At 39.5% G+C, this 10,620-nt stretch overlaps 1 non-coding gene across 1 annotated transcript; it reads right to left on the reverse strand.

Annotated features, from left to right (window-relative positions):
• Positions 1-9,598: 9,598 nt before the first annotated feature.
• On the reverse strand, positions 9,599-9,702 carry LOC130938487 (small nucleolar RNA R71). The gene has a single exon (XR_009069650.1). It is a non-coding gene; the product is annotated as a small nucleolar RNA R71 (small nucleolar RNA).
• Between the last annotated feature and the right edge of the window lie 918 nt (positions 9,703-10,620).

The raw sequence follows: 10,620 nt of genomic DNA on the forward strand, positions 1-10,620 counted from the left end.
ATGTATCAAACCTTGATTAGACAGAACTGATGTCCTTCTAATCACTGGGTTGCCTCCCAGTAAGCGCTTCTTTACCGTCTTTAGCTGGACCTTCACTGAAAATCACTCAAGTCTCAGTTTTGAGCATTCTTGCTCAAAATTGCTTTCAAGATAATGCTTGATCCTTTGTCCATTGACAATGAACTTCTTGTCAGAATCATTATCCTGAAGCTCAACATATCAATATGGTGATACTCCTGTAATCACATATGGACCCCTCCAGTGGGACTTAAGCTTTCCTGGAAACAGTCTGAGCCTAGAGTTGAAGAGCAGGACCTTTTGTCCTGGCTCAAAGACTCTGGATGACAATTTCTTGTCATGCCATTTCTTTGCCTTTTCTTTATAGATTTTTGCATTTTCAAAGGCATTGAGTCTGAATTCCTCTAGCTCATTTAGCTGGAGCAATCTTTTTTCACCAGCTAACTTAGCATCCATGTTTAGGAATCTGGTTGCCCAGTAGGCTTTATGTTCCAGTTCCACGGGCAGATGATAGGCCTTCCCATACACCAGTTGGTATGGAGAGGTTCCTATAGGAGTCTTGTATGCTGTTCTGTATGCCCACAGAGCATCATCCAAGCTCTTTGCCTAATCCTTTCTACGGGCAATAACAGTCCGTTCCAGGATTCTTTTGAGCTCTTTGTTGGAGACCTCAGCTTGCCCATTTGTCTGTGGGTGATACGGAGTTGCTACTTTGTGGCTAATTCCATATCTAACCATAGCAGAGTATAGTTGTTTATTGCAGAAATGAGTGCCCCCATCACTGATCAGTACTCTGGGAACACCAAACCTGCTGAAGATGTGTTTCTGGAGGAATTTCAGCACGGTCTTAGTATCATTATTGGGTGTGGCAATTGCTTCCACCCATTTAGATACATAGTCTACTGCCACTAGAATATAAGTGTTTGAGTATGATGGTGGGAAGGGGCCCATGAAGTCAATTCCCTATACATCAAACAATTCAATCTCTAAGATCCCTTGCTGAGGCATGGCGTAACCATGAGGCAAGTTACCAGCTCTTTGGCAACTGTCACAGTTACGCACAAACTCTCGGGCATCTCTATAGAGAGTAGGCCAGTAGAATCCGCATTGGAGGACCTTGGTTGCTGTTCGCTCACCTCCAAAGTGTCCTCCATATTGTGATCCATGGCAATGCCACAGGATTCTTTGTGCTTCCTCTCTGGGTACACATCTGCGGATTATTTCGTCTGCACATCTCTTAAAGAGATAAGGCTCATCCCATAGGTAGTACTTGGCATCAGAAATCAATTTCTTTCTTTGCACTCTGCTGTACTCCTGGGGTATGAACCTCACAGCTTTATAATTTGCAATATCTGCAAACCATGGAGCTTCCTGAATGGCAAAGAGTTGCTCATCTGGGAAAGTCTCAGAGATCTCAGTAGAAGGGAGGGACGCCCCAGCTACTGGTTCTAGTCGGGACAGATGATCAGCTACTTGGTTCTCTGTCCCTTTTCTGTCTCTTATCTCTATATCAAACTCTTGCAGAAGCAATACCCACCTTATGAGCCTGGGTTTGAATCCTGCTTTGTGAGTAAGTACTTAAGAGCAGCATGGTCAGTGTACACAATCACCTTTGATCCTACTAAATAGGATCTAAATTTGTCAATGGCATAGACCACTGCAAGTAACTCTTTTTCTGTGGTTGTAGTTCTCTGTGCGTCATTTAGAACACGGCTAGCATAATAAATGACGTGCAGAAGCTTGTTATGCCTCTGTCCCAACACTGCACCAATGGCATGGTCACTGGCATCACACATTAATTCGAATGGTAATGTCCAGTCTGGTGCAGAGATGACTGGTGCTGTGACAGCTTAGCTTTCAGGGTCTCAAATGCCTGCAGACACTGTGTGTCAAACACAAATGGTGTGTCAGCAGCTAGCAGATTGCTCAGAGGTTTTGCAATTTTCAAAAAATCCTTTATAAACCTTCTGTAGAATCCTGCATGCCCCAGAAAGCTTCTGATTGCCTTAACATTGGCAGGTGGTGGTAATTTTTCAATTACTTCTACCTTTGCCTTATCCACCTCTATTCCCCTGCTTGAAATTTTGTGCCCAAGGACAATTCCTTCAGTCACCATAAAGTGACATTTCTCCCAGTTTAAAACCAGGTTAGTCTCTTGGCACCTTTTCAGGACAAGTGCTAGGTGATTAAGACAGGAGATGAATGAATCTCGATATACTGAGAAGTCATCCATGAAGACTTCCAGGAATTTCTCCACCATATTAGAGAAGATGGATAGCATGCATCTCTGAAAGGTGGCAGGAGCATTACACAGACCAAAAGGCATCCTCCTGTAGGCAAACACGCCAGAAGGGTAAGTGAATGCTGTTTTCTCTTGGTCCTGAGGGTCTACTGCAATTTGGTTGTAGCCTGAATAGCCATCCAAAAAGTAGTAATAATCATGCCCAGCTAGTCTTTCTAGCATTTGGTCTATGAATGGCAAAGGAAAATGATCCTTTCTGGTGGCGGTATTGAGCCTTCTGTAGTCAATACACATGCGCCACCCTGTGACTGTTCTTGTAGGAACCAGTTCATTTTTTTCATTATGAACTACTGTCATGCCTCCCTTCTTGGGGACAACTTGGACAGGGCTCACCCAGGGGCTATCAGAAATAGAATAGATAATCCCAGCCTCTAGTAATTTAGTGACCTCTTTCTGCACCACCTCCTTCATGGCTGGATTTAGCCGCCTTTGTGGTTGGACCACTGGTTTGGCATTATCCTCCATTAGGATCTTGTGCATGCATCTTGCTGGGCTAATGCGCTTAAGATCACTTATGGACCACCCAAGAGCTGTCTTGTGTGTCCTTAGCACTTGAATCAGTGCTTCCTCTTCCTGTGGATTTAAAATAGAGCTTATAATCACTGGAAAAGTGCCACCCTCTCCCAGAAATGCATACTTCAGGGATGGTGGTAGTGGTTTGAGTTCAGGTTTTGGAGGCTTATCCTCCTCCTGAGGAATTTTCAAAATTTCTTTTGTTTCCTCTGGTTCTTCCTGATCAGGCTGAGCATCCTGAAGATGTCCTAAGCTCTGATTCTAGACTTTCAGTCATATTGATCTCTTCCACCAAAGAGTCAATAATGTCAGCCCATGCAGTCATTTGTGTGTCTGAGCTGCATGGCTTTTACAGCATTCACTTGAACTCATCCTCATTGACTCTTAGAGTTACTTCCCCTTTTGTACATCAATGAGAGTTCGTCCAGTTGCTAGGAAAGGTCTTCCTAGAATGAGAGTTGCACTCTTGTGCTCCTCCATTTCCAGCACTACAAAGTCAGTTGGAAAGGCAAATGGCCCAACCTTGACAATCATGTCCTCAATTATGCCTGATGGATATTTAATGGAGCCATCAGCAAGTTGGAGGCATATCCGGGTTGGTTTGACTTCTTCAGTCAACCCAAGCTTTCTGATAGTGGATGCAGGTATTAGATTGATACTTGCTCTAAGATCACACAGGGCTATCTTGGTGCAAGCACCTTCTAATGTGCATAGTATCATAAAGCTTCCTGGATCTTGAAGCTTTTCTGGTAAGCTTTTCAGAATGACTGCACTGCATTCTTCAGTGAGAAATACTTTTTCAGTTTCTCTCCAATCCTTCTTATGGCTTAAGATCTCTTTCATGAACTTAGCATAAGAAGGTATTTGCTCAAGTGCCTCTGCAAATGGAATCTTTATTTCAAGAGTCCTCAGATAGTCTGCAAAGCGGGCAAATTGCTTATCCTGTTCCGCTTGGCGGAGTTTCTGTGGATAAGGCATCTTGGCTTTATACTCTTCAACCTTAGTTGCTGCAGGTTTATTCCTTACAGAGGTGGTTGGAGAAGCCTTTTTAGAGGGGTTACTATCAGCACTCTCACGTGTCTGGTTCCCCTTTTGCGTTTGAACGCCAGGATTGGGTGGAAAATGGGCGTTTAACGCCAACTCTTCCCCCTTTTCTGGCGTTTAAACGCCAGAACTGGGCAGGGAATGGGCGTTTAACGCCAGCTTTCCCTCTTTTTTTGGCGTTTGAACGCTAATAGTATTCCTCTCTGGGCTCTTACTGTCCTCAGAGGGATTTTGGATAGTGGTTTGGCTATCCTCTGTCAATTGTTCCTTTACTGACTTTTTGCTACTTTGAGCAGTGTTATTCAGTGTCTTCCCACTCCTCAGTTGAACTGCTTGGCATTCTTCTGTTATCTGTTTAGATAGCTGCTGTTTTGCCTGATTCAACTGTGATTCCATGTTCTTGTTAGCAGTTTTAGTCTCTTGGAGCATCTCTTTAAATTCTGCTAACTGTTTTGTTATCAGGTGTAATTGTTGAGTAAGCTCAACCATCTGTTCTTGAGGATTAGGATCAGTGGCTAATGCCATAACTTCTTCTTTTGTAGAGGACTCATGGCTAGAGTACAAATGTTGATTTCTAGCAACAGTATCTATAAGCCCTTGAGCCTCTTCAATAGTCTTCCTCATATGTATAGATCCACCAGCTGAGTGGTCTAGAGACATCTGAGCTTCTTCTGTAAGCCCATAGTAAAAGATGTCCAACTGCACTCACTCTGAAAACATTTCAGAGGGGCATTTTCTCAGCATACCTCTATACCTCTCCCAGGCATTGTAAAGGGATTCATTATCCTCTTGTTTAAAGCCTTGGATGTCCAGCCTTAGCTGTGTCATCCTTTTTGGAGGGTAAAAGTGATTCAGGAATTTGTCTGATAATTGTTTCCATGTCTTTATGCTTGCTGTAGGTTGATTATTCAACCACTTCTTAGCTTGATCTCTTACAGCAAATGGAAACAGTAATAATCTGTAGACATCCTGATCCACCTCTTTATCACGTACTGTGTCAGCAATTTGTAAGAACTGTGCCAGCAATTCAGTAGGTTCTTCCTGTGGAAGACCGGAATACTGTCAATTTTGCTGCACCATGATAATGAGTTGAGGGTTTAGCTCAAAGCTGCTTGCTTTGATGGGAGGTATACAGATGCTACTCCCATATGCAGCTGTAATGGGGTTGGCATATGACCCCAGAGTCCTTTTGGATGTTCATTCCATTATGTCCATATTGGAGAAAAGGGAATTGATGTGAATAGTAATCAAGATATATATGTATATATATATTTTTGAAAAGAGGAAAGATAAAAACAACAAAGAGACACCAAACTTAAAATTTTTCAGAAAATCAAACATGAATTTTTGAAATTTTAAAGAAAAACACAAAGAAGACACCAAACTTAGAATTTTTAAAGATCAAAAAGGGACTAAGGACATGCAAATTCGAAAATTAAAAGAAAAACAAAAGCATGCAATTGACACCAAACTTAAAATGTGAAATTATACTTAAATAAAAAGACTCTAAACCAACAAAAACAAAACGGTCCTAATCTAAGCAACAAGATAAGCCGTCAGTTGTCCAAACTCGAACAATCCCCGGCAACGGCGCCAAAAACTTGGTGCAAGAAATTGTAATCACACTTTGCAATCCCGCACAACTAACCAGCAAGTGCACTGGGTCGTCCAAGTAATACCTTACGTGAGTAAGGGTCGATCCCACGGAGATTGTCGGCTTGAAGCAAGCTATGGTTACCTTGTAACTCTTAGTCAGAATATCAAAGATTATCAGGATTGATTGTAAAAAGTGAAAGAACATAAAACAGGTACTTGAATTGCAGTGATGGAGAATAGGTTGAGGTTTTGGAGATGCTCTGTCTTCTGAACCTCTGCTTTCCTACTGTCTTCTTCTTCAAACACGCAAGGCTCCTTCCATGGCAAGCTGTATGTAGGGTTTCACCGTTGTCAATGGCTACCTCCCATCCTCTCAGTGGAAATGTTCAATGCACCCTGTCACGGCACGGCTATCCAGCTGTCGGTTCTCGATCATGTCGGAATAGAATCCAGTGATTCTTTTGCGTCTCGTCACAGTCATTCAATCATTGAATCCTACTCAGAATACCACAGACAAGGTTTAGACCTTCCGGATTCTCTTGAATGCCGCCATCAATTCTAGCTTATACCACGAAGATTCTGATTAAGGAATCCAAGAGATATCTACTCAATCTAAGGTAGAACGGAGGTGGTTGTCAGGCACACGTTCATAGTTGAGAATATATGATGAGTGTCACGGATCATCACATTCATCCGAGTTAAGAACAAGTGATATCTTAGAACGGAAGCAAGCATGATTGAATAAGAAACAGTAGTAATTGCATTAATCCATCAAGACACAGCAGAGCTCCTCACCCCCAACCATGGGGTTTAGAGACTCATGCTGTAGAAGATACAATGAGAAATGTGTAAAGTGTCATGAGGTACAGATACAATGTCAAAAGATCCTATTAATAGTGAACTAGTGATCTAGGGTTTACAGAGATGAGTAAATGACAGAAAAATCCACTTCCGGGCCCACTTGGTGTGTGCTTAGGCTGAGCATTGAAGCATTTTTGTGTAGAGACTCTTCCTTGAGTTAAACGCCAGCTTTTATGCCAGTTTGGGCGTTTAACTCCCATTTTTATGCCAGTTCCAGCGTTAAACGCTGGGAATTCTGAAGCTGTTTTGCAACGCCGGTTTGGGCCATCAAATCTCGGGCAAAGTATGGACTATTATAAATTGCTGGAAAGCCCAGGATGTCTACTTTCCAACGCTGTTGAGAGCGCGCCAATTGGGCTTCTGTAGCTCCAGAAAATCCACTTCGAGTGCAGGGAGGTCAGAATCCAACAACATCTGCAGTCCTTTTCAGCCTCTGAATCAGATTTTTGCTCAGGACCCTCAATTTCAGCCAGAAAATACCTGAAATCACAGAAAAACACACAAACTCATAGTAAAGTCCAGAAAAGTGAATTTTAATTAAAAACTAATAAAAATATACTAAAAACTAACTAAATCATACTAAAAACATACTAAAAACAATGCCAAAAAGCGTATAAATTATTTGCTCATCAGCCGTGCTGTGACAGAGCATTTGGACCATTTTCACTGAGAGAATGGGATGTAGCTATCAGCAAGGGTGATGCCTCCAGACGATTAGCCGTGCAGTGACAGCGCATAGGACCATTTTCCAGAGAGGATTAAAAGTAGCCATTGATGATGGTGATGCCCTACATACAGCTTGCCATGGAAAGGAGTAAGAAGGATTGGAAGAGCGAGTAGTGAAGTAGAGTTTCAAGAGGAGCACAGCGTCTCCATACGCCTATCTGAAATTCCCACTCTTGAATTACATAAGTATTTCTATCCCTTTTTATTTTCTATTTATTCCATTAATCAAATTTAAACTAATAATCCAATTATCCTTGAATCCGCCTGACTGAGATTTGCAAGGTGACCATAGCTTGCTTCATACCAACAATCTCTGTGGGATCGACCCTTACTCACGTAAGGTATTACTTGGACGACCTAGTACACTTGTTGGTTAGTTGAACGGAGTTGTGTCCACACATAAGTGCCATAATAATGATTCCATACAACAACAAAGAATACTACATTGATGTGATCACAATTTTGTGGACCAAGTTTTTGGCGCCGTTGCCGGGGATTGTTCGAGTATGGACAACTGACGGTTCATCTTGTTGCTCAGATTAGGTAATTTTCTTTTCAAAAATCTTTTTCAAAAATTTTTCTTTTATTTTTCATTTTTCCAAAAATATTTTCGAAAAAAAAATTTTTAATAAAAATCCAAAAAAATTAGAAAATCATAAAAATCAAAAATATTTTGTGTTTCTTGTTTGAGTCTTGAGTCAATTTTTAAGTTTGGTGTCAATTGCATGCTTTAAAAATTTTTCTTGCATTTTTCGAAAATTCATGCATTCATGGTGTTCTTCATGATCTTCAAGTTGTTCTTGATAAGTCTTCTTGTTTGATCTTGATGTTTTCTTGCTTTGTGTCTTTTGTTGTTTTTCATATGCATTTTTTGTTTGTTAGAGTCCATGCATTAAAGATTTCTAAGTTTGGTGTCTTGCATGTTTTCTTTGCATCAAAAATTTTTCAAAAATATGTTCTTGGTGTTCATCATGATCTTCAAAGTGTTCTTGGTGTTCATATTGACATTCATAGCATTCTTGCATGCATTCATTGTTTTGATCTAAAAATTTCATGCATTGAGTATTTTTGTTGTTTTTCTCTCTCATAATTAAAAATTCAAAAATAAAAAATATATCTTTTCCTTATTTCCCTCCAAATTTTCGAAATTTTGGGTTGACTTGGTCAAAAATTTTTAAAATTAGTTATTTCTTACAAGTCAAGTCAAAATTTCAATTTTAAAAATCTTATCTTTTCAAAATCTTTTTCAAAAATCATATCTTTTTCATTTTTTTTCATTTTCGAAAATTTCAAAAATATTTTTCAAATTATTTTCAAAATCTTTTCCTTATCTTTATATCAAATTTTCGAAAATTAGCTAACAATTAATGTGATTGGTTCAAAAATTTGAAGTTTGTTACTTTCTTGTTAAGAAAGGTTCAATCTTTAAGTTCTAGAATCTTATCTTGCAGTTTCTTGTTAGTGAAGTAAATAATTTCAAAATTTTTGAATTAAATCTTTTTATCTTTTATTTTATCTTTTTCAAAAATTTTATCTTTTTCAAAATTTGATTTCAAAATATCTTATCTAACTTATTATCTTCTTATCTTTTTCAAATTTGATTTCAAATCTTTTTCAATCAACTAACTAACTTTTTGTTTGTTTCTTATCTTTTTCAAAACCACCTAACTACTTTTTCCTCTTCAATTTTCGAAAATACCTCTCTCTTTTTCAAAAATTCTTTTTAATTAATTAATTGTTTTAAATTTTAATTTCAATTATATTTTATCTTGAATTTTCGAAAATTACTAACCTCTTTTTCAAAATTATTTTCGAAATTTCCCTTCTCTTTTCTTCTTCTATTTAATTATTTAATTACTAACACTTCTCTTCACCTCTCTCCATCTAATTATCCGAATCTTCTTCTTCATTCTTCTACCCCTTTCTTCTTCTACTAACATAAAGGAATCTCTATACTGTGACATAGAGGATTCCTCTTCTTTTTCTTGTTTTCTTCTCTTTCATATGAGCAGGAACAAGGATAAAGGCACTCTTGTTGAAATTGATCCAGAACCTGAAAGGGCTCTGAAGAGAAAATTAAGAGAAGCTAAGTTACAACAATCCAGAAACAACCTTTCAGAAATTTTCGAACAAGAGAAGGAGATGGCAGCCAAAAATAATAATAATGCAAGGAGAATGCTTGGTGACTTCACAAAGCCAACGTCCAAATTTGATGGAAGAAGCATCTCCATTTCTGCCATTGGAGCCAACAACTTTGAGCTTAAGCCTCAACTAGTTGCCTTAATGCAACAAAACTGCAAGTTTTATGGACTTCCATCTGAAGATCCTTATCAGTTTTTAACTGAGTTCTTGCAGATCTGTGAGACTGTAAAGATGAATGGAGTTGATCCTGAAGTCTACAGACTCATGCTTTTCCCTTTTGCTGTAAGAGACAGAGCTAGAATATGGTTGGATTCACAACCCAAGGATAGCCTGGACTCCTGGGATAAGATGGTCACTGCCTTCTTGGATAAATTCTTTCCTCCTCAAAAGCTGAGCAAGCTGAGAGTGGATGTTCAAACCTTCAAACAAAAAGATGGTGAATCCCTCTATGAAGCTTGGGAAAGATACAAGTAGCTAACCAAAAGATGTCCATCTGACATGTTTTCAGAATGGACCATATTAGATATATTCTATTATGGTCTCTCTGAATTTTCAAAAATGTCATTGGACCATTCTGCAGGTGGATCTATTCACCTGAAGAAAACGCCTGAAGAGGCTCAAGAACTCATTGACATGGTTGCAAATAACCAGTTCATGTACACTTCTGAGAGGAATTTCGTGAATAATGGGACACCTCAGAGGAAAGGAGTTCTTGAAATTGATGCTCTGAATGCCATATTGGCTCAGAACAAAGTGTTGACTCAATAGGTCAACATGATCTCTCAAAATCTGAATGGATGGCAACATGCATCCAACAGTACTAGAGAGGCAGCTTCTGAAGAAGCTTATGATCCTGAAAACCCTGCCATGGCAGAGGTTAATTACATGGGTGAACCTTATGGAAACACCTATAACTCATCATGGAGAAATCATCCAAATTTCTCATGGAAGGATCAACAAAAACCTCAACATGGCTTTAACAATGGTGGACGCAATAGGCTGGGCAATAGCAAGCCATATCCATTATCTTCTCAGCAACAGACAGAGAATTCTGAACAAAACACCTCTAATTTAGCCAATATAGTCTCTGATCTGTCAAAGGCCACTTTCAGTTTCATGAGTGAAACAAGATCCTCCATTAGAAATCTGGAGGCACAAGTGGGCCAGCTGAGTAAGAAAGTCATTGAAACCCCTCCCAGTATTCTCCCAAGCAATACAGAAGAGAATCCAAAAGGAGAGTGCAAGGCCATTGATATACTCAACATGGCCGAATGCACAAGGGAGGAGGAGGACGAAAATCCTAGTGAGGAAGACCTCCTGGGACGTCCCTCAAGCAAGAAGGAGTCTCCTATTAAGGATCCAAAGGAATCTGAGGCTCATATAGAGACCATAGAGATTCCATTAAATCTCCTTCTGCC

This window comes from Arachis stenosperma, chromosome 6 (genome assembly GCF_014773155.1).
Source record: "Arachis stenosperma cultivar V10309 chromosome 6, arast.V10309.gnm1.PFL2, whole genome shotgun sequence".
Classification (NCBI taxonomy): Eukaryota; Viridiplantae; Streptophyta; class Magnoliopsida; order Fabales; family Fabaceae; genus Arachis; species Arachis stenosperma.